At 42.6% G+C, this 22,808-nt stretch overlaps 1 protein-coding gene across 11 annotated transcripts in view; it reads right to left on the reverse strand.

Annotated features, from left to right (window-relative positions):
• PPP6R2 (protein phosphatase 6 regulatory subunit 2) overlaps nucleotides 1–22,808 on the reverse strand; it is an 80,994-nt gene that overhangs the window by 44,730 nt on the left and 13,456 nt on the right. For 8 of the 11 annotated variants that reach the window (XM_033865750.2, XM_033865749.2, XM_033865743.2 and 5 more), the window contains exons 2-3: nucleotides 19,405–19,531; nucleotides 15,359–15,472 (exon numbers count right to left, since the gene is read on the reverse strand). The gene's annotated coding sequence lies outside the window, so the exon portion shown is untranslated. Of the gene's footprint in view, nucleotides 1–1,430; nucleotides 1,570–14,152; nucleotides 14,223–15,358; nucleotides 15,473–19,404; nucleotides 19,532–22,808 lie in introns of those variants that run through there. The other 3 variants (XM_033865744.2, XM_033865746.2, XM_033865747.2) reach the window with 3 other exon arrangements.

Below are 22,808 nucleotides of genomic sequence, written 5' to 3' on the forward strand. Positions count from 1 at the left end.
TGTGACCCAGTAATTCCAGTCCGAGGTATTACCCTAGAGTAATGAAATCATAAATCTAAACAAAGACTCCTTGTAATTGAATGTTCACAGCTGCCTTATTCATAATAGTCAAACACTGGCAACAGCTCAAATATCCATCAACAGGTGAAAGGATAAACAAAGGATGGTGTACCTACAATGGAATACACTCAGCAAAAAGGAACAAGCACATCTGTAAACACAGATGAATCTAATAAACGTGGTAAGTAAAAGAAGCTGGACACAAAAAAGTAAAACTATAAGATTCCATTTATATGCAATTTTAAACAAAGCAAAATGAACCCATGGTGACAAAGAGACTAGTGGTTGCTTAGGATCAAGGGCTGCAGCACGAGGGAGTGACAGGATGGAGTTTTGGGGGTGATGCAAATGCTCTAAATCTTGATTGTGGTGGTATATTTGTCAAAATACACAGAACCACAAATATAAAATGGGTCCATTTATTGTATATAAATTACACCTCAATATTATTATTATTATTAATTTTTTTTCTGGCCGCACAGCATGTGGGATCTTAGTACCCCCACCAGGGACTGAACCCGTGCCTTCTGCAATGGAAGCGCAGAGTCTTATTAACCACTGGACTGCCAGGGAAGTCCCTCAATATTACTTTTTAAAAAAACATACTGTAGGGGGCTTCCCTGGTGGTGCAGTGGTTGAGAGTCCGCCTGCTGATGCAAGGGACATGGGTTCGTTCCCCGGTCCAGGATGATCCCACAGGCCACGGAGCGGCTAGGCCCGTGAGCCATGGCCGCAGAGCCTGCGCGTCCAGAGCCTGTGCTCTGCAACAGGAGAGGCCACAACAGTGAGAGGCCCGCGTACCGCAAAAAAACAAAACAAAACAAAAAAAACATACTGTAGGGCTTCCCTGGTGGTGCAGTGGTTAAGAGTCCGCCTGCCGGAGACTGGTTCAAGATGGCAGAGTAGAAGGACGTGCTCTCACTCCCTCTTACAAGAACACCAGAATCACAACTAACTGCTGAACAATCATCAACAGGAAGACACTGGAACTCACCAAAAAAGATACCCTACATCCAAAGACGAAGAAGAAGCCACAATGAGACGGTAGCAGGGGCGCAATCACAATAAAATCAAATCCCATAACTGCTGGTGGGTGACTCACAAACTGGAGAACATTTACACCACAGAAGTCCACCCACTGGAGTGAAGGTTCTGAGCCCCACGTCACGCTTCCCAACCTGGGGGTCCGGCAACAGGAGGAGGAATTCCTAGAGAATCAGACTTTGAAGCCTAGCGGGATTTGACTGCAGGACTTTGACAGGACTGGGGGAAACAGAGACTCCACTAGTGGAGGGCACACACAAACTAGTGTGCACCTCGGGACCCAGGGGAAGGAGCAGTGACCCCATAGGAGACTGAACCAGACCTACCTGCTAGTGTTAGAGGTTCTCCTGCAGACGCAGGGGGTGGCTGTGCGTCACTGTGAGGACAAGGACACTGGCAGCAGAAGTTCTGGGAAGTACTCCTTGGCGTGAAACCTCCCAGAGTCTGCCATTAGCCCCACGAAAGAGCCCAGGTAGGCTCCAGTGTTGGGTCGCCTCAGGCCAAACAACCAACAGGGAGGGAACCCAGCCCCACCCATCAGCAGACAAGTGGATTAAAGTTTTAATGAGTTCTGCCGACCAAAGCAACAGCCAGCTCTACCCACCACCAGTCCCTCCCATCAGGAAACTTGCATAAGCCTCTCAGATAGCTTCATCCACCAGAGGGCAGACAGCAGAAGCAAGAAGAACTACAATCCTGCAGACTGTGAACAAAAACCACATTCACAGAAAGACAGACAAGATGAAAAGGCAGAGGGCTATGTACCAGATGAAGGAACAAGATAAAACCCCAGAAAAACAACTAAATGAAGTGGAGATAGGCAACCTTCCAGAAAAAGAATTCAGAATAATGATAGTGAAGATGATCCAGGACCTCGGAAAAAGAATGGAGGCAAAGATCGAGAAGATGCAAGAAATGTTTAACAAAGATGTAGAAAAATTAAAGAACAAACAAACAGATGAACAACACAATAACTAAAATGAAAAATACACTAGAAGGACTCGATAGCAGAATAACTGAGGCAGAAAAATGGATAAGTGAACTGGAAGACAGAATGGTGGAAGTCACTGCCATAGAACAGAATGAAGAAAAACGAATGAAAAGAGACGAAGACAGCCTAGGAGACCTCTGGGACAACGTTAAACGCAACAACATTCACATTATAGGGTCCCAGAAGGAGAAGAGAGAGAGAAAGGACCCGAGAAAATATTTGAAGAGATTTTAGTCAAAAACTTCCCTAACATGGGAAAGGAAATAGCCACCCAGGTCCAGGAAGCACAGAGAGTCCCATACAGGATAAACCCAAGGAGAAACACGCCGAGACACATAGTAATCAAACTGGCAAAAATTAAAGACAAAGAAAAATTATTGAAAGCAGCAAGGGAAAAATGACAAATCACATACAAGGGAACTCCCATAAGGTTAACAGCTGATTTCTCAGCAGAAACTCTACAAGCCAGAAGGGAGTGGCATGATATACTTAAAGTGATGAAAGGAAGGAAGCTACAACCAAGATCACTCTACCCGACAAGGATCTCATTCAGATTCCATGGAGAAATCAAAAGCTTTACAGACAAGCAAAGCTAAGAGAATTCAGAACCACCAAATCAGCTCTACAACAAATGCTAAAGGAACTTCTCTAAGTGAGAAACACAAGAGAAGAAAAGGACTTACAAAAACAAACCCAAAACAATTAAGAAAATGGTAAAAGGAACATACATATCGATAAGTACCTTAAACGTGAATGGATTAAATGCTCCAACCAAAAGACACAGGCTCGCTGAATGGATACAAAAACAAGACCCACATATATGCTGTCTAAAAGAGACTCACTTCAGACCCAGGGACACATTCAGACTGAAAGTGAGGGGACGGAAAAAGACATTCCACGCAAATGGAAATCAAAAGAAAGCGGGAGTAGCAATACTCATATCAGATAAAATAGACTTTAAAATAAAAAATGTTACAAGGAAGGACACTACATAATGATCAAGGAATCAATCCAAGAAGAAGATATAACAATTATAAATATATGTGCACCCAACATAGGAGCACCTCAATACATAAGGCAATTGCTAACAGCTCTAAAAGAGGAAATCGACAGTAACAAAAGAATAGTGGGGGACTTTTTAACACCTCACTTACACCAATGGACAGATCATCCAAACAGAAAATCAATAAGGAAACACAAGCTTTAAATGACACAACAGACCAGATAGATTTAATTGATATTTATAGGACATCCCATCCAAAAACCGCAGATTATACTTTCTTCTCAAGTGTGCACGGAACATTCTCAATAGATCACATCTTGGGTCACAAATCAAGCCTCAGTAAATTTAAGAAAATTGAAATCATATCAAGCATCTTTTCTGACCACAACATTATAGATTAGAAATGAATTACAGGGAAAAAAATGTAAAAAACACAAACACGTGCAGGCTAAACAATACGTTACTAAATAACCAAGAAATCACTGAAAAAATCAAAAAGGAAATCACAAAATACCTAGAGAAAAATTACAATGAAAACACAACGACCCAAAACCTACAGGATGAAGCAAAAGCAGTTCTAAGAGGGAAGTTTATAGCTATACAAGCCTACCTCAAAAAACAAGAAAAATCTCAAACAATCTAACATTACACCTAAAGGAACTAGAGAAAGAAGAACAAACAAAACCCAAAGTTAGCAGAAGGATAGAAATCATAAAGATCAGAGCAGAAATAAATGAAATAAAAACAAAGAAAACAACAGCAAAGATCAATAAAACTAAAAGCTGGTTCTTTGAGAAGATAAACAAAATTGATAAACCATTAGCCAGACTCATCAAGAAAAAGAGGGAGAGGACTCAAATCAATAAAATTAGAAATGAAAAAGGAGAAATCACACTGACACTGCAGAAATACAAAGGATTATAAGAGATTACTACAAACAACTGTACGCCAATAAAATGGACAACCTGGAAGAAACGAACAAATTCTTAGAAAGGTATAACCTTCCAAGACTGAACCAGGAAGAAACAGAAAATAGGAACTGACCAATCACAAGTAATGAAATTGAAACTGTGATTAAAAATCTTCCAACAGGGACTTCGCTGGTGGTGCAGTGGTTATGTATATGCCTGCCAATGCAGAGGACGCAGGTTCAGTCCCTGGTCCGGGAAGATCCCACATGCCGCAGAGCAACTAAGACCATGCGCCACAACTACTGAGCCTGCGCTCTAGAGCCTGTGAGCCACAACTACTGAAGCCTGCGCGCCTAGAGCCTGTGCTCTGCAACAAGAGAAGCCACCATAATGAGAAGCCTGTGCACCACAACAAAGAGTAGGCCCCGCTCACTGCAACTAGAGAAAGCCCGCATGCAGCAGCGAAGACCCAATGCAGCCAAAAATTAAATAAATGAAAAAATAAATTTATATTAAAAATATATATATAATATATATAATATATATTATAATATATATAATATATATAATATATATTATATATAACGTATATAATATATATATATAAAACGCAAATCAATCAACGTGATACACCATAATAACAAATTGAAGAATAAAAACCATATGATCATCTCAATAGATGCAGAAAAAGCTTTTGACAAAATTTAACGCCCATTTATGAAAAAAAAACTCTCCAGAAAGAGGGCAAAGAGGGAACCTACCTCAACATCATAAAGGCCATATACGACAAACCCACAGCAAACATCATTCTCAATGGTGAAAAACCGAAAGCATTTCCTCTAAGATCAGAAACCAGAGAAGCATGCCCAGTCTCACCACTATTATTCAACGTACTTTTGCAAGTCCTAGCCACGGCAATCAGAGAAGAAAAAGAAATAAAAGGAATACAAATTGGAAAAGAAGTAAAACTGCCACTGTTTTCAGATGACATGATACTCTACATAGAGAATCCTACAGATGCCACCAGAAAACTACTAGAGCTAATCAATGAATTTGGTAAAGTTGCAGGATACAAAATTAATGCACAGAAATCTCTTGCATTCCTATACACTAATGATGAAAAATCTGAAAGAGAAATTAAGGAAACACTCCCATTTACCATTGCAACAAAAAGAATAAAATACCTAGGAATAAACCTACCTAGGGAGACAAAAGACCTGTATGCAGAAAACTATACGACACTGATGAAAGAAAATAAAGATGATACCAACAGATGGAGAGATATATCATGTTCTTGGATTGGAAGAATCAATATTGTGAAAATGACTACACTACCCAAAGCAATCTACAGATTCAATGCAACCCCTATCACATTACCAATGGCATTTTTTACATAACTAGAACAAAAATTCTTAAAATTCGTATGGAGACACAAAAGACCCTGAATAGCCAAAGCAGTTTTGAGGGAAAAAAACGGAGCTGGAGGAATCAGACTCCCTTACTTCAGACTATACTACAAAGCTACAGTAATCAAGACAATATGGTACTGGCACAAAAACAGAAATATAGATCAATGGAACAGGGATAAACCCACGCACCTATGGTCAACTAACCTACGACAAAGGAGGAAAGGATATACAATGGAGAAAAGACAGTCTCTTCAATAAGTAGTGCTGGGGGCTTCCCTGGCGGCTCAGTGGTTGAGAGTCTGCCTGCCGATGCAGGGGACATGGGTTCGTGCCCTGGTCTGGGAAGATCCCACATGCCGCGGAGCGGCTGGGCCCGTGAGCCATGGCCGCTGAGCCTGCATGTCCGGAGCCTGTGCTCCGCAATGGGAGCGGCCACAACAGTGAGAGGCCTACGTACCGCAAAAAATAAAAAAAAAATAAGTAGTGCTGGGAAAACTGGACAGCTACATGTAAAAGAATGAAATTAGAACACTCCCTAACACCATACACAAAAATAAACTCAAAACGGAATAGAGACCTAACTGTAAGACTGGACAGTATAAAACTCTTAAAGGAAAACACAGGAAGAACACTCTTTGACATAAATCACAGCAAGATCTTTTTTGATCCACCTCCTAGAGTAATGGAAATGAAAACAAAAATAAACAAATGGGACCTAATGAAACTTAAAAGCTTTTGCAAAGCAAAGGAAACTACAAACAGGATGAAAAAACAACCCTCAGAATGGGAAAAAATATTTGCCAATGAATCAACAGACGAAGGATTAATCTCCAAAATATATAAACAGCTCATGCAGCTCAATATTAAAAAAACGAACAACCCAATCCAAAAATGGGCAGAAGGGACTTCCCTGGCGGCACAGTAGTTAAGAATCCACCTTCCAATGCAGGGGACACAGGTTCAAGTCCTGGTCCGGGAAGATCCCACATGCTGCGGAACAACTAAGCCAGTGTACCACAACTACTGGGCCTGCGCTCTAGAGCCCATGCTCTGCAACAAGAGAAGCCACCACAGTGAGAAGGCTGCACACTGCATCGTTGCCCCCGCTCGCCGCAACTAGAGAAAGCCCGCGCGCAGCAACCAAGACCCAACTCAGTCAAAAATAAATAAATTTAAAAAAAAACAACAAAAAACACCCAAAAACAAAAATGGGCAGAAGACCTAAATAGACAGTCCTCCAAAGAAGACATACAGATGGCTAAGAAGCACATGAAAAGCTGCTCAACATCACTATTAGAGAAATGCAAATCGAAACTACAATAAGGTATCACCTCACACCAGTTAGAACGGGCATCACCAGAAAATCTACAAACAACCAATGCTGGAGAGGGTGTGGAGAAAAGGGAACCCTCTTGTGCTATTGGTGGGAATGTAAACTGGTACAGCTGCTCTGGAGAACAGTATGGAGGTTCCTTAAAAAACTAAAAGTAGAATTACCATATGACCCAGCAATCCCACTACTGGGCATATACCCTGAGAAAACCATAATTCAAAAAGACACATGCACCCCAATGTTCACTGCAGCACTATTTACAATTGCCAGGTCACGGAAGCAACCTAAATGCCCATCGACAGACGAATGGATATAGAAGATGTGGTACATATATTCAATGGAATATTACTCAGCCATAAAAAGGAACGAAGCTGGGTCCTTTGTAGAGACGTGGATGAATCTAGAGACTATCATACAGAGTGAAGTAAGTCAGAAAGAGAAAAACAAATATTGTATATTAACGCATATATGTGGAACCTAGAAAAATGGTACAGATGAACCAGTCTGCAGGGCAGAAACAGAGACACAGATGTAGAGAACAAACGTATGGACACCAAGGGGGGAAAGCGGCAGGGTGGTCGTGGTGGTGGTGTGATGAATTGGGAAATTGGGATTGACATGTATACACTGATGTGTATAAAATGGATGACTAATAAGAACCTACTGTATAAAAAAATAAATAAAATTAAATTCCAAAAAAATTTGCTTTGAGGATATATATATAGTACATACATTCGGGGCTGATTCTCCTTTTAAAGAGATATTTAATACAGTCTTTAGATGTACTAATGTATTTCACGCTATGGGGTTCTGTCTGCTTAGCATTTGCCCATTTTTTAAAATAAAAACATTTTGCATTATTCAAACCAGAAAATAAACAATAGTTCAAAAACAAACAAACAAAAAAAGAATCCGCCTGCCAATGCAGGGGACACGGGTTCGAGCCCTGGTCCGGGAAGATCCCACATGCCATGGAGCAACTAAGCCCGTGTGCCACAACCACTGAGCCTGTGCTCTACAGCCTGTGAGCCACAACTACTGAGCCCGCGTCCTGCAACTACTGAAGCCCGCGCGCCTAGAGCCCGTGTTCCATGACAAGAGAAGCCACTGCAATGAGAAGCACGCGCACTGCAAGGAAAAGTGGCCCCCGCTCACTGCAACTAGAGAAAGCCCGTGTGCAGGAACGAAAACCTAACGCAGCCAAAAATAAAATGAATAAATAATTTTTTTAAAGTAAAGCTTTATTAAAAAAAACAAAAAAAAAACATACTGTATACAACAACAGACAGAGAGAAAGAAATCAGTTGAACAAATAATTAAGGCTAAATAATTACTGATGAAAAGCTATGAAGCTAAGTGCAAGATTCAGAAAGAATCCATAAATTGGAGAGGCTTATTATAAAATAATCTGTAATTTAAAATCTACAGGATTTCAGTAACATCAACAAAAAACAGCCTGGCCCAGTGCCCCCCTTCCGCCTCTCCATCAGGAGCCTGACCTCAGTCTTCACACATATCCCACCAGCTTTCCTCACAGGGGCAGCAAACCTCCACCTTACCACTCCCATCCAGAATCCCTGTTCTACTGCTATTAACAAGCTTTGTGTTATCTAGTAACGTGATGAGGAATCCTAATATATCCTTAAATCACTAATCAAATTTTTAAATAAAATAGAATGGAGGTCAGAATTCTGTGGCATGTCAATCAGGAGAGGAGCATGCTAATGTAGTTGTCTTATTGAAGGAAAGCGGAGATACTGTTAAGCTTGAAAAGTCAGAGAAGAAATACCTGGGACTTTCCTGGTGGTCCAGTAGGTAAGACTCCGCGCTCCCAATGTAGGGAGCCTGGGTTCGATCCCTGGTTGGGGAACTAGATTCCACATGCATGATGCAACTAAGAGTTTGCATGTGGAACTGCCCTGGTGGCACAGTGGTTAAGAATCTGCCTGCCAATGCAGGGGACATGGGTTTGAGCCCTGGTCCGGGAAGATCCCGCATGCTGCAGAGCAACTAAGCCCATGCACCCACAACCACTGAAGTCTGCGTGCCTAGAGCCCATGCTCCGCAACAAGAGAAGTCACCGCAATGAGAAGCCCACGCACCACAACGAAGAGTAGCCCCTGCTCGCTGCAACTAGAGAAAGCCCACGCACAGCAACAAAAGACCCAACGCAGACAAAAATAAATAAATAAATAACCATTATTAAAATTAAAAAAAAGAGTTCGCATGCCACAACTAAGAAGTCAGCATGCCACAACTAAAGATCCCGCATGCCGCCATGAAGCGCCTGTGTGCCACAACTAAGACACAACGCAGCCAAAATAAATAAATAAATACATATTTAAAAAAAAAAAGAGAGAAGAAGAAATACCCATGACAAAAGATCTTAAGTTCAGGGAGGTCACACACACACAAAAAAATTAGAATGTGTAATTTTAATCTGCCGTAAAACAAAAACAAAACAATCTACCCAACGGAAAACAGGAAAGGAGAAATAAAAGCAAAAGTATTAGTAAATGAAAATGTGAAATAAAATGGAGAAATTAGTACTAATACACAACACTGTAAATCAACTATACTTCAATAAAAATACATTTTAAAAAATAAATTAGTACTAATATAATAATAATTTCAACAACTGAATATGGGATAAACTAATCAATGCAAAAGAGTTTTCTCAGATTTAATTTTTAAAAAACAATATCCAACAAAAGACACACTTTAAAAAAACTGAAAAAGGTAGAAATGAAAAGACTGAAAAACATACACAAGGCAAATGTGAACCAAAATAAATTTGAGCCACAATCTTTACGTCTGACAAACTAAAAGTTAAGATAAAGTGAGATGCAAAGAATGTTATAAACAAGTAAAAGGGACAATAGGACAAGAATATATAACCATCACAAAGACAGAGGCATTTTATAGTATTGTTCAACTTCTATAAACTTTATTGCAACAACTGAGAGAAATCCATATATGAAAAATGCCTCGGCCCTGGGCATTTATTCTAGAGAAATAAAAAGTCAAAAACTGGAATTGGTCCAGATGGTCCTTGACACATGAACGCTAAAGTGTGGTCCATCCATACCATGGAATATGACTCAGCAACCAAAAGGAACAAACTACTGATACGTGCAACAACTTAGATGAGTCTCTACGGCAGCAGTCCCCAACCTTTTTGGCACCAGGAACCAGTTTCGTGGAAGACAATTTTTCCACGGATTGTGGGGGGGTTGGTTCAGGCAGTAATGCGAGCAATGGGGAGCGGCGGGAAGCAGCAGATGAAGCTTCGTTCACTCGCCCGCTGCCGCTCACCTCCTGCTGTGTGGCCCGGTTCCTAACATGCCATGGACCAGTACCTGTCCGCAGCCTGGGGTTTGGAGACCCCTGCTCTAGAGAATTATTGCTGAGCAAAAAAAAAGCCAATCCTGGGGACTTCCGTCGTGGTCCAGTGGGTAAGACTCCTCACTCCCAATGCAGGGGGCATGGGCTTGATCCCTGGTCAGGGAACCAGATCCTGCATGCACGCCGGAACTGAGAAGTCCACATGCTGCAACTAAGAAGTCTGCATGCCGCAACTAAGAAGCCCACTTGCCTCAACTAAACATGCCGCAACAAAGATCCCTTGTGTCACAACTAAGACCCGGCACAGCCAAAATAGATAAATAAACTTTTTGTTTTTTAAAAAAAGCCAATCCCCAAAGATTACATACTGTATGATTCCATTTATATATAACATTTTTGAAATGAAAAATTTTAGAAATAGAGGACAAATTAGTGGCATGAGAAGCAGGTAGGTGGAGAGAGGGAAATTAGTGTGGTCGTAAAAGCACAACAATAGAATCCTCGTGGCTTTGGAACTGTTCAGCATTTTGTCTTTGATGGTGGATACACAGCCACACAGATGACAAACTATAGAACTAAACACCTGCACACACAATACAAATACAACTCAGGAAGTATGAGTAAGATCAGCGGACTGTATCAATGTCAATTCCTGGTTGTGATTCTTCTACTATAACTCTGCCAAATATTACCACTGAGGGAAACTGGACAAAGGGTACAAGGGATATCTCTGTATTATTTCTTACAGCTGCAATGTTAAAAAGGTGAATAATGTTAATAAGCTCAAGCTATAGAAGAGACACAAAATTCTACACCCAAAGGACAGAGAATACAAATTCTTTTTGAAAACACCATGTAACATTTAAAAATATAAACCACATATTAAACCAATAAAGGAAGCCTCAACAGACTCCAAAAGACCACTATCTTGCAGACTGTGTTCCCCAAACAATAAAGCATAGTAATTAATATATCAAGGATAGTTTTTAAAAATCAGTGACAAGCTGATCCTAAAATCCATATGGAAATGCAAGTGGTCCAGAACACACAAAACAATCTTGAAAAGGAACAATGCTGGAGGACTCATTCTTCCTGATTTCAAAATTTACTACGAAGTTCCAGTGAACAATACAATGTGGTACAGGCCTAAGGAACGACATGTAGATTGATGGAATAGAATTGAGACAAGAAGTAAACACTCATGGGCTTCCCTGGTGGCGCAGTGGTTAAGAATCCGCCTGCCAGTGCAGGAGACACGGGTTCGAGCCCCGGTCCGGGAAGATCCCACATGCCGCGGAGCCACTAAGCCCGTGTGTCACAAATACTGAACCTGCGCTCTAGAGCCCGCGAGCCACAACTACTGAGCTCATGTGCCACAACTACTGAAACCCGCGCACCCTAGAGCCCGTGCTCTGCAACAAGAGAAGCCACCACAATGAGAAGCCTGCGCACCACAACGAAGAGTAGCCCCCGCTCACCACAACTAGAGAAAGCCCGTGCGCAGCAACGAAGACCCAATGCAACCAAAAATAAGTTAATTAATTGAAAAATAAATAAACAAACACTCAGATTTACAGTCAACTGATTTTTGACAAGGGTGAAAAAAATAATTCAATGGGGGTTAGAACAGTGTTTTCAATATATGATGCTGGAACAACTAGATATCTGCATGCGAAAGAATAAATGCAGACCCTTACTTATACACTGTATACAAAGATTTACCAACATAGATCAAAGACCTAAATTTAAGTGCTAAAACTATAAAACTCTTAGAAGAAAAAATCATGTATTTGCCGATGGTTTCTTAGATATGACACCAAAAGCAACAATAGAAAATATAACTTGGACTTCCTCAAAAATAGTTTTGTACTTCAAATGACACCTTTAAGAAAGTGTAAAGACAACCCACACCATGGGAGAACGTTTTCACAAAAGAAAATTTTTGCAAATCATATATCTAAAAAAGGACTTGTACCTAGAATATATAAAAAACTCTTACAACTCAATAATAAAAAGACAAATTTTAGAACAAGTAAAGGATCTGGGCTTCCCTGGGGGCACAGTGGCTAAGAATCTGCCTGCTAATGCAGGGGACACGGGTTTGAGCCCTGGTCTGGGAAGATCCCACATGCCACAGAGCAACTAAGCCCGTGTGCCACAACTACTAAGCCTGAGCTCTAGAGCCTGTAAGCCACAACTACTGAGTCCACGTGCCACAACTACGGAAGCCTGCGTGCCTAGAGCCCGTGCTCTGCAACAAGAGAAGCCATGACAATGCGAAGCCCGCACACTGCAACAAAAAGTAGCCCCCGCTCACCGCAACTAGAAAAAGCCCGCACACAGCAACGAAGACCCAACACAGCCAAAAATTAATTAATTAAGGAAAAAATGAGTCAAGGATCTGAATAGACATTTCTCCAAAGAAAATATCCAAATGGACAAAAAGCACACAAAAAAATGCTCGGTACCATTAGCCATCTGGGAAATGCAAGTCAAAACCACAATGAAGGGACTTCCCTGGTGGTGCAGTGGTTAAGAATCCACCTGCCAATGCAGGGGACAGAGGTTCAATCCCTGGTCCAGGAAAATCCCATATGCCACGGAGCAACTAAGCCCATGTGCCACAACTACTGAGCCTGTGCTCTAGAGCCTGCAAGCCACAACTACTGAGCCCGTGAGCCACAACTACTGAAGCCTGCATGTCTAGAGCCTGTTCTCCACAAGAGAAGCCACCGCAATGAGAAGCACGCGCACTGCAACGAAAGAGTGGCCCCCGCTCACCGCAACTAGAGAAAGCCCACACACAGCAACGAAGGCCCAACGTAGACAAAAATAATAAAATAAATTAAATTTTTAAAAAATGTGGTCTATCCATACAATGGAATGTTATTCAGTAATAAGAAAGAATGAAGTACTGATAGGCCCCCATGTAGCCTGGTTGGTTTCACCGCAGCAGCACCGAGGCGGCCTCCATGCGCCGAGCGCCCACACTATGCTGCTCTGCGTGATGCCAGCACTGCACACCAGGCCTGGGTCTGCACACACCAGCCCACAGGCCGCAGGTCCCTTCATGGTGGGGATGGTCATACATCTTATGTGTTCCACAAGACAGCACCGGAGCACACACAGAACAAATCTTGACCAACAAATAAAACCAAAATTTCACCCAAATAATCAGCATCATGCTACTCACTTATTCATACCTTTTATAGTCTGAAAGAATAAACTAAGTTAACATCTACTTATTTACCCCTAAATCATAAAAGAGAAAGTCTAGGCGGGATTTCCACCCTGTAAAAAAGAGTAAGACACTCAAGGGCCTCTGAGAACCCATCCCATCTGCAGAATCTGGTGCCCCAACTTATCCACCCCAGGGCCTGTGTGCTAAAGTCGGCCCAGCTCAACGTTCCAAGACACGGGGATTTCACAGGCTGGTTAAGTTCTTTTCTTTTTTTTTTTTCCCAATAAATTTATTTATTTTTTATTTTATCTTTGGCTGCATTGGGTCTTTGTTGCTGCACGCAGGCTTTCTCTTGTTGTGGCGAGCGGGGGCTACTCTTCGTTGCAGTGCACAGGCTTCTCATTGCGGTGGCTTTTCTTGTTGCGGAGCACAAGCTCTAGGTGCGCGGGCTTCAACAGTTGTGGCGCACGGGCTTAATTGCTCCATGGCATGTGGGATCTTCCCGGACCAGGGACTGAACCCGTGTCGCTTGCACTGGCAGGCAGATTCTTAACCACTGCGCCACCAGGAAGTCCCAAGTTCTTCTCTTTTAATTTAGAAAACTAACAGGGTTGCCAACTTTTTCACTCTCCCAAGCCAGGAGGAGGGAGGGAGGGAAAGAGAGAGAAAGAAAAGCAGACACAAAGGGGCTTCCCAAAAATAAATAAATTAATTAAATTATATTTTAAAAAAAGGAGGAAAGGATAAACTGTCATCTACAGTCACCTTCAATTCAGATAACAATGGCTTTTCCAATATCAAAAGAAGAAACCCATAATATCAGGATTGAGGATTATGTCTTACTTTAAAAAAATACAGTTTTAAGAAAAGCTCACCTTTGCTCATCTCACCAATACTACATACAGACCAGCATCTGAGAACCTCTATTTACATTACCATTGACACCTGAAATAAAAATAGGTTACTCTCAAAGTCATTCACTTAGATTGACTGTGTGCCTCACTAGCTCACACCTAGGCCATTAAACCAAAAATCTCTTGTGTAGCAACATTTCTGTGCTTCCGTGCATTTTAAGAAATACGTAATCTCATCAGTGGCATCCCTTAAAGAGTTCATAGCAATGGTACTGGTTTAGGCGCAGCTAATTTCACTGCCTAAGGAACTGGTTTAAACTGGTTCTAGAACTGTTACTCAGGTAATACTGCATAGTTCTTTTCCAAACGTTTCAAGATGACTTTACTTTCTTTTTTAATATTTACTTATTTATTCATTCATTCATTCATTTTTAGCTGCGTTGGATCTTAGTCCCGGCACTCAGGACTTTTCGTTGCGGCGAGCAGGCTACACTCTGGTTGTGGCGTGTGGGCTTAGTTGCCCCGCAGCATGTGGAATCTTAGTTCCCCAACCAGGGATCGAACCCGTGTTCCCTGCATTGGAAGGCGGATTCTTAACCACTGGACCACCAGGGAAGTCCCTTCCAAACGTTTCTTGTATCCCAACAACTATGCACTACTCTCCAAAAAGATGCTAGCATCCTCTTAATTGGCCCTCACCTACAGGAAGGCTAATTTTCCTTCCCTAGATGACCCAGAGGCCCGCCGCTGACAGCGCATCTTTAGAACAAGCTACTGGCTCACAGAACTGGCGTGTTGACTTGAGACGTCTCTGGTTATATGTGAGATGCAACACAGCACAAGGATTCCCATCACATCCTGACAACAGCCTCCACAGTCTGTCTGGAATGCCAAGCAAAGTATTACCAGCATCTTCTAGACTTTTATCCAACAGCCAAATGAGAGGAACTTCAAGTTCCTCTTGAGCTACCTCTTCATTTACTTCTTCTGGTTAGTATAACCATCGGACACAAGGCAGCTTCCAGAGAAATGCTGTCCATACGATCATGCAGGTCCTTGGACAGAGCCCTCCAGAAAAGAACATTCTGCAGTAGAGACTGTTGCTAAGAGAAAATGAGAATCTGAAATGCAGCCTATACCTGTCTGACCAATTGCTTTTTAAAAGTTTCACAACCGAGGTCCTGGCTCTGCTGTGTGACGTGACCTCTTGTGTCCTGGCGGCCTCACCTGTAAATGGGGGACCAGGAGCGCCGTCCACGTAGAGCTGCTGTGAGGCTGAACTGAGCTACCCCATGAGGAGCCCAGAACAGGGGCTGGCACACTTTCTCCTCAGTCTCCTGACTGCAAAGGAGAGAAGGAAACAGAGACAAGGTCACCTTGCCACAGAGCACGGGCTCACTTGCTCATGGGAGCTGACCGTGAGCCTCTCCCGGTGCCACCTTCAAGTGGCATCACACTGGTAGCTCACGTTGGACATGACAGAAGCATTAGCACTGTAGAAATCGACAAATGCTACAAGCCAGGAGGTTTTTGTGCTTTTGTTTGGTTTTTGGTTTTGACTTTAAAAAAATTTTTTTATTATTATTTTTATTTTTGGCTGCATTGGATCTTCCTTTCTGCGCACAGGTTTTCTCCAGTTGCAGCGAGCGGGGGCTACTCTTCATTGCGGTGCGCAGCCTTCTCATCCTGGTAGTTTCTCTTGTTGTGCAACACGGGCTCTAGGCACGTGGGCTTCAGTGGTTGCAGCACGTGAGCTCAGTAGTTGCAGCACTCGAGCACTAGAGCATGTGGGCTTCAGTAATTGCGGCACGCGGGCTCTAGAGCGCAGGCTCAGTAGTTGTGGCTCACAGGCTTAGTTGCTCTGGGGCATGTGGGATCTTCCTGGACCAGGGATAAAACCCATGTCCCCCACACTGGCAGGCGGACTCTTAACCACTGCACCACCATGGAAGCCCCATGGCCAGGAGGTTTTTGACTCTCCCAGAGAGCCAGATATTAAACATTTACCAACACACCACTGGAATTCTATTGGTCTGGAAAAAAGCGACAATGTGAATCCATGGAGAGCAGCAGATACTTGTACAATCAGTCAAACAACAAACAAGACCATGTCTATACTGGGCACAGTCCACTGGGGGTGGCGGGGGGGGACCAAAAAGAAGGGGGTGGGGTGGGAGGAACAGGTGAATAAAAATCTAAAATCAGAAGTGAAAAGAATAGCCACAGGACGCCCCTGGTGGCGCAGTGGTTAAGAATCCACCTGCTAATGCAGGGGACGTGGCGGAGCAACTAAGTCCGTGTGCCACAACTACTGAGCCCACGTGCCACAACTACTGAAGCCTGTGCACCTAGAGCCCGTGCTCCGCAACAAGAGAAGCCACTGCAATGAGAAGCCCACACACCACAACGAAAAGTAGCGCCCGCTCTCCGCAACTAGAGAAAACCCGTGCGCAGCAATGAAGACCTGTGCAGCCAAAAATAAATAAATAAATATATTTAAAATAAGTAAATAAAAATAAAGAGTATGCTTATTTAATAGTCTGTTTCCTTTTTTAAAATACTTATTTATTTACTATTTATTTTTGGCTGCGCCGGGTCTTAGTTGCTGCACGAGGGATATTTAGTTGCAGCATGCGGACTTCTTAGTTGTGGCACGCAGACTTCTTAGTTGCGGCATGCAAACTCTTACTTGCAGCATGCATGTGGGATCTAGTTCCCCGACTAGGGATCAGAACCTGGGCGCCCCTGCACTGGGAGCGTGGAGTCCTACCACTGGACCACCGGGGAAGTCCCAATAGTCTGTTTCTGATAATGCCCAAATCTAAAATCTTGGGAGGGTTGTTTCTACTGGTTTCGTGCATGGTGCCTTATTCCCTTGTGTGCTTGTCCAGTTTTGTCTGTGTGCTAATCAACATCCTTAAAAAATAGTCATAGGTGTTTTCTGCATTTTAGGATGATGGTAACTTCCTCCAGAGAGGTTTTATGTTTGGTCCCATTGCTGCCTGAAGGCATTACCAAACCAGAAAACCTTAAATTCATGCTTCATTTCCCTGAGCTACGAAGTAATATGAACCTGGGCTACAAATCCTCCCAAAGGCCGATCCATAGCCATAACTCTCCCCCTTTTCTCCTGCTACATTTAGTAAAAAGCTGGGGGCAAAGATGGAGTTAGGCAGGTACGCTTCTAGCTCACCCTGCCTCTGAGGGTACAGACTTTCAGAGCCCATTTAATATGAGGAGGGCCCCCTTTAGGTTCTCTACCTTGAGAGGACTTCACTTCAGAGGCCGGCAAGGACTCAGAAATCAAAGCCCCACTTTGTCCAAATCAGCAAATGTCCTTAAGGCAAAGGCAGATTCCATCCTATGGTGTTTAAATTACCTTTCTGGGTTCTCCCTTTGTTATACTTTGGTTTAAAACTTCCTTGCAATATTGTCAGTCTTTCTGATTTTTTTCTTTTCTTTTTTTTTTTTCTCTTTGGCTGCACTGGGTCTTCGTCACTGCGTGCAGGCTTTTCTCTAATTGCGGAGAGCGGGGGCTACTCTTCGTTGCAGTGCACGGGCTTTTTATTGCAGCGGCTTCTCCTGTTGTGGAGCACGGGCTCTAGGCGCTCGGGCTTCAATACTTGTAGCTCACGGGCTCTAGAGCACAGGCTCAGTAGTTGCGGCACCCAGGCTCAGCTGCTCCATGGCATGTGGAATCTTCCAAAACCAGGGCTCAAACCCGTGTCCCCTGCATTGGTAGGCGGATTCCCAACCACTGCGCCACCAGGGAAGCCCTTGATTTTTTTCTTTAATCCAACAATTTTAATTGTTTTCCACAGGGTGGGGGATGGGAGGATAGCAGGTAGTCCAAATAATCTAGCCTAACAATTACCAAATACATAACAACACTGATGTTTTTCTGTAAAATATACCTGATACACAATTCTGTACTGAAGTTTATATTCTCTCATCACTTTGAGGACTTACTCCACTCTCTAGTGGCCTCTATTCATGCTAATGAGACATCCGTTGTCAACCTAACAGACACTCCTTTGTAGGTAATCTCTCTTTTACCTCTGGCTTAAGGTCTTTTTGTCTTTGTTGTTATACAATTTCAGTGTATGGGTGTGGGTTTCCTTTTACTTATACTGTTTAGGACATAGTGTGCTTCCTAAATCTACAGATTTCTCTCTCATTAGTTTCTGAAAAGTCAACACTATTAACACTTTGAATAACGCCTCTCCTCCTTCTCCCTACTTTTCCATCCTGGGATTCCAACTACACAGTCACAGCACACTTTTATCCTACCCTCCACTTCTCTAGTCTCACTTTCCATCTCCCATCTCTCAATGCTGCACACTGGATAAGTTCTTCAGGTATATATTCCAGTTCCCTAATTCTGCCTTCAGCCATGTTTAATTTATTTAATTCACATATATTGTTTTTAATTTCAACTTATTTTTCATTTCTGAAAGTTCTACTTGGAATCATTTTGATACCTTGGTTTTCGTTACTAATTTTTATTCTATTTTGTATTTCTTCAAAAATTTCATACATTATTATATATACTGCATCTGATTATCCAATACCTGCAGACCTTGGGGTATCTAACCTGCCAACTCCTCACAATGGTGTGTGTCCTGAATATAGAATGAAGCTTGCTTAAACATAATCTACAGAAATCCCGAGGGCCTACACTGAGTATGCTTTGCTCTGAAAAGGATTTATCTTCTCCTCAGCAAGGGGCAAAAGAGTGCTATCATAATACTCACTGTTTCTTTTCTTTTCTTTTTCTCTTTTGGCTTTTGAAGAGTTAGCTTAATTTTTAAGCACCGAAGTGCTCCCGGGAAGTTGCACCTACTGTAATTTATCCAGCATCTAATCAGATTGCAATGGGCAAACCTTTTAGGGGCATCTACTACAGCTGGAGGCACAAGCCCCTCCCCCCCTTTTCAGCTTCTACTTGGAATGTGTTCTGATGGCGGCCATGACACATATAAGCCTATCTCACCTATTCCCCACGGGTGAGACACGGCATGTTCCTCACTACATATGCATGACTGTCCCTGTTTTATTTGGATTACCCTTTGGCTTGGAGAGACCAAGTAACTTTTCCACAACACAGCATCTCAAAACCAGACACAGGAGGGTCAAGAATCCCTAAAAGTCAGGACACTATATGCACATCTTCAAAACTAAAATTCGTGCTGTCATCCATCTTCGAATGTCCCCTTATACAGTATATTTGCATAAATTACACAATAAAACAGAATCAAAAACAATTATCTTACCTTCTGGGGAAACTCCTTGTTTAAATTTTGTATTTAGGCAAAATATAAAAACATTTGGGATTTTCTCTTGGAGTATATGCAACTTTAAGAAAAATTTTTTCATTCAGTAGACTTATAATCTCTTCACCTGAAAAATAAGAGGAAAAAAACTTATTTTAAGTTCTACTTTTGTAAAGTTAACTCACCAAAATGATAGGGAAAAGGAAAAAAAAATCATTAGCTTTACTCAGTATTTAAATTATCAGAACATTTCATGATTAAGAATCTAAAAACTCCCTTGTCCATGCCTGTTCTACAGACATTGGTACCAATGATACACACCCACTTTAAATCTGGTTAACTAACTCAATGGTTGGAATTTAAGGACATGAGAAGGACCTCTGTGAAGTTGTCTAGTTTCCTGCCTACACACTGTAACTATCAAGAGACACATATCCCGGTCACAAGATGACTGGACGGCTCACTGATGATCCATCACAACTTCTAGAAGAAAAGTGCTCCAAAGTGCTCCAGGTGTGATCCCTAACACCATTTCCAAATAACGTGACTAGCACTCCTTGGCGAAAGGACTGACTTCAAGGCATGCAACAGAAACACAGACCGGGGGCTTCCCTGATGGCGCAGTGGTTAAGAATCTGCCTGCCAATGCAGGGGACACGGGTTCGAGCCCTGGCCCGGGAAGATCCCACATGCCGCAGAGCAACTAAGCCCGTGCGCCACAACTACTGAAGCCCACGCGCCTAGAGCCCGTGCTCTGCAACAAGAGAAGCCACCGCAATGAGAAGCCTATGCGCCAAAACGAAGAGTAGCCCCAGCTCACCACAACTAGAGAAAACCTGCGTGCAGCAACGAAGAACCAACGCAGACAAAAAAATTAAAAAATAAAATAAATATATTTTAAAAAAAACAACACAGACCAGCAGAGCACAGGACTGTTCGTTCTGTATTTGCATGGAAGTCATGATTTTACCTTTTTCTAAAAAATTAATTTTTTTTTAATTTATTTTTTTGGCTGCGTTGGGTCTTCGTTGCTGTGCGCGGGCTTTCTCTAGTTGCGGCGAGTGGGGGCTACTCTTCGCTGTGGTGCGCGGGCTTCTCATTGCAGTTGGCTTCTCGTTGCGGAGCACGGGCTCTAGGCGTGCAGGCTTCAGCAGTTGTGGTTTGCAGGCTCTAGAGCGCAGGCTCAGCAGTTGTGGCGCACGGGCTTAGCTGCTCCGTGGCATGTGGGATCTTCCCGGACCAGGGCTCGAACCCGTGTCCCCTGCACTGGCAGGTGGATTCTTAACCACTGTGCCACCAGGGAAGCCCAATGATTTTACCTTTTGAAAATTATACTTTAGCAATAGGAGGGGTGACTGTTCTAGAATATAAGAGCCCTAAGAGACCTAATCATCAAATATAATATTTAGATCTTGTTTGGGTCCAATTAAAATGAATCAACTCGAAGAGTATATTTTTGAAGCTATTGGGGAAATCTGAATATGGACTGGTATTAGATGGTATTAAGGAATTACTGTAAATCTCTTAGTTGTAAAAGTGACATGACCACTATGTTTTTAAAAATAAAAACTTCGCTTATCTGTTAGAGAGAAAAAGTGAAGTATTCATGGATGAAATGACATTATTTCTTGGATTTACTTTTAAAACACTCCACCGAAACACAAGAACCAAACAAATTTTAAAAGTGTGAGAGAGATATTACTCAGCCATAAAAAGAAACGAAATTGAGTTATCTGTAGTGAGGTGGATGGACCTAGAGTCTGTCATACAGAGTGAAGTAAGTCAGAAAGAGAAAAACAAATACCGCATACTAACACATATATATGGAATCTAAAAAGAAAAATGGTTCTGAAGAACCTAGGGGCAGGGCAGGAATAAAGACACAGACATAGAGAATGGACTTAAGGATATGGGGAGGGGGAAGGGTAAGCTGGGACGAAGTTAGAGAATGGCACTGACATATATACACTACCAAACGTAAAACAGATAGCTACTGGGAAGCAGCTGCATGGCACGGGGAGATAATAAGCTCAGTGCTTTGTAACCACCTAGAGGGGTGGGATAAGGAGGGTGAGAGGGAGATGCAAGAGGGAGGGGATGTGGGGATATGACGCAAGAGGGAGGGGATGTGGGGATACACGTATGCATATAGCTGATTCACTTTATTATACAGCAGAAACTAACACAACACTGTAAAGCAATTATACTCCAATAATGATGTTTTTTAAAAAAATAGACAGTTCACAACATTAAAAAAAAAGTGTGAGAAAAAAAAAAGTGTGAGAGAAAAAGGGACAGATTAAAAAATAATAATAATAACTGGCAAAGTACCAATCACTGATAAAGCTGGGAGATGAGTACGTGGGTGTTCATTATGTTTTCTGTACATTTGTGTATTTTAAAATTTCATATAAAAGTCAAGCAAAAAAAAAGGCACTCGAAGTTGTGCTACTAAGCCAGGAATAAGTCAGTGTTATCTCCTAAAACAGGAAAATCTTTTTACATCTGGGAAACGGAACAAAGGAAACTTCCTTTACAATAGAGTCAGGAGGCCAGAAGGGGAGCCCTCACCCACTGCTACTCAGCCTCAACCACAGACCCCCATGGAGGAAGGTTTCCCGTTTGCCCAGCAACTCAGCCAGTGAGAAACCATCACCACCCTGAACTCTCACTTTCCTCCAATGGACTTTTGTTCAAAATAGCCCCTCCCAACTTCCTCCTTTTTCTCTACAAAGTAACCTTCCTCTGCTTTGTTCGTGAGACCTGCCTATGGCTTTTGCTATTGCTTGCTTGTGCTGAATTGCAACTCTCTGCTATTCCCAAAGAAACCCATTTTGCTGGTAAAATAACTGGCTGTTTTACTTTTAAAATTGGCACATCTAACATTTCAAAATTATTAAGCTAAATAATTCAAAATTGGCTTTTCAGCACTTTATACACAGTTTCAAAATAAGGAAGTATCTCTGTAAGGGCCCTAAGACCTCTACATTCCGACTTTGAACCAGTGCTTCTATAACATACATGTTCTTGACCAATTCTACTTCGTCTGAGCTGGAGGAAACCCGAAGCAGCCGGGACATCACGGCGGACACGCAGCCAGGGAATGAGTGACACCTCCTCAGCGGGCACAAATTCTGAGCATCCTCCCCGTGCTTGCACTCCCTGGCAGCGTCACCCTCTCCCATGTCCTCCCACTGCAGGTACGAGCGTTCTGTCACCAGTGTCCTCCAGCCCAGACCCCGCGGGTTCTTCTTCTCAGCAGGCCCTCAGGATCTCATTCTGTAGCCTGGTTCTCCTGTGACACCTTTCTCCCAAGCCCTATCCCCACCTCCTTCCCTAAATACATGAATTCCCTTCATGTCCACCCAGGTAAGGCCACCTCTGCTCTCCCACCCAGGCATCCC

Source organism: Tursiops truncatus, chromosome 11 (assembly GCF_011762595.2).
Source record: "Tursiops truncatus isolate mTurTru1 chromosome 11, mTurTru1.mat.Y, whole genome shotgun sequence".
NCBI classification, from domain to species: Eukaryota; Metazoa; Chordata; class Mammalia; order Artiodactyla; family Delphinidae; genus Tursiops; species Tursiops truncatus.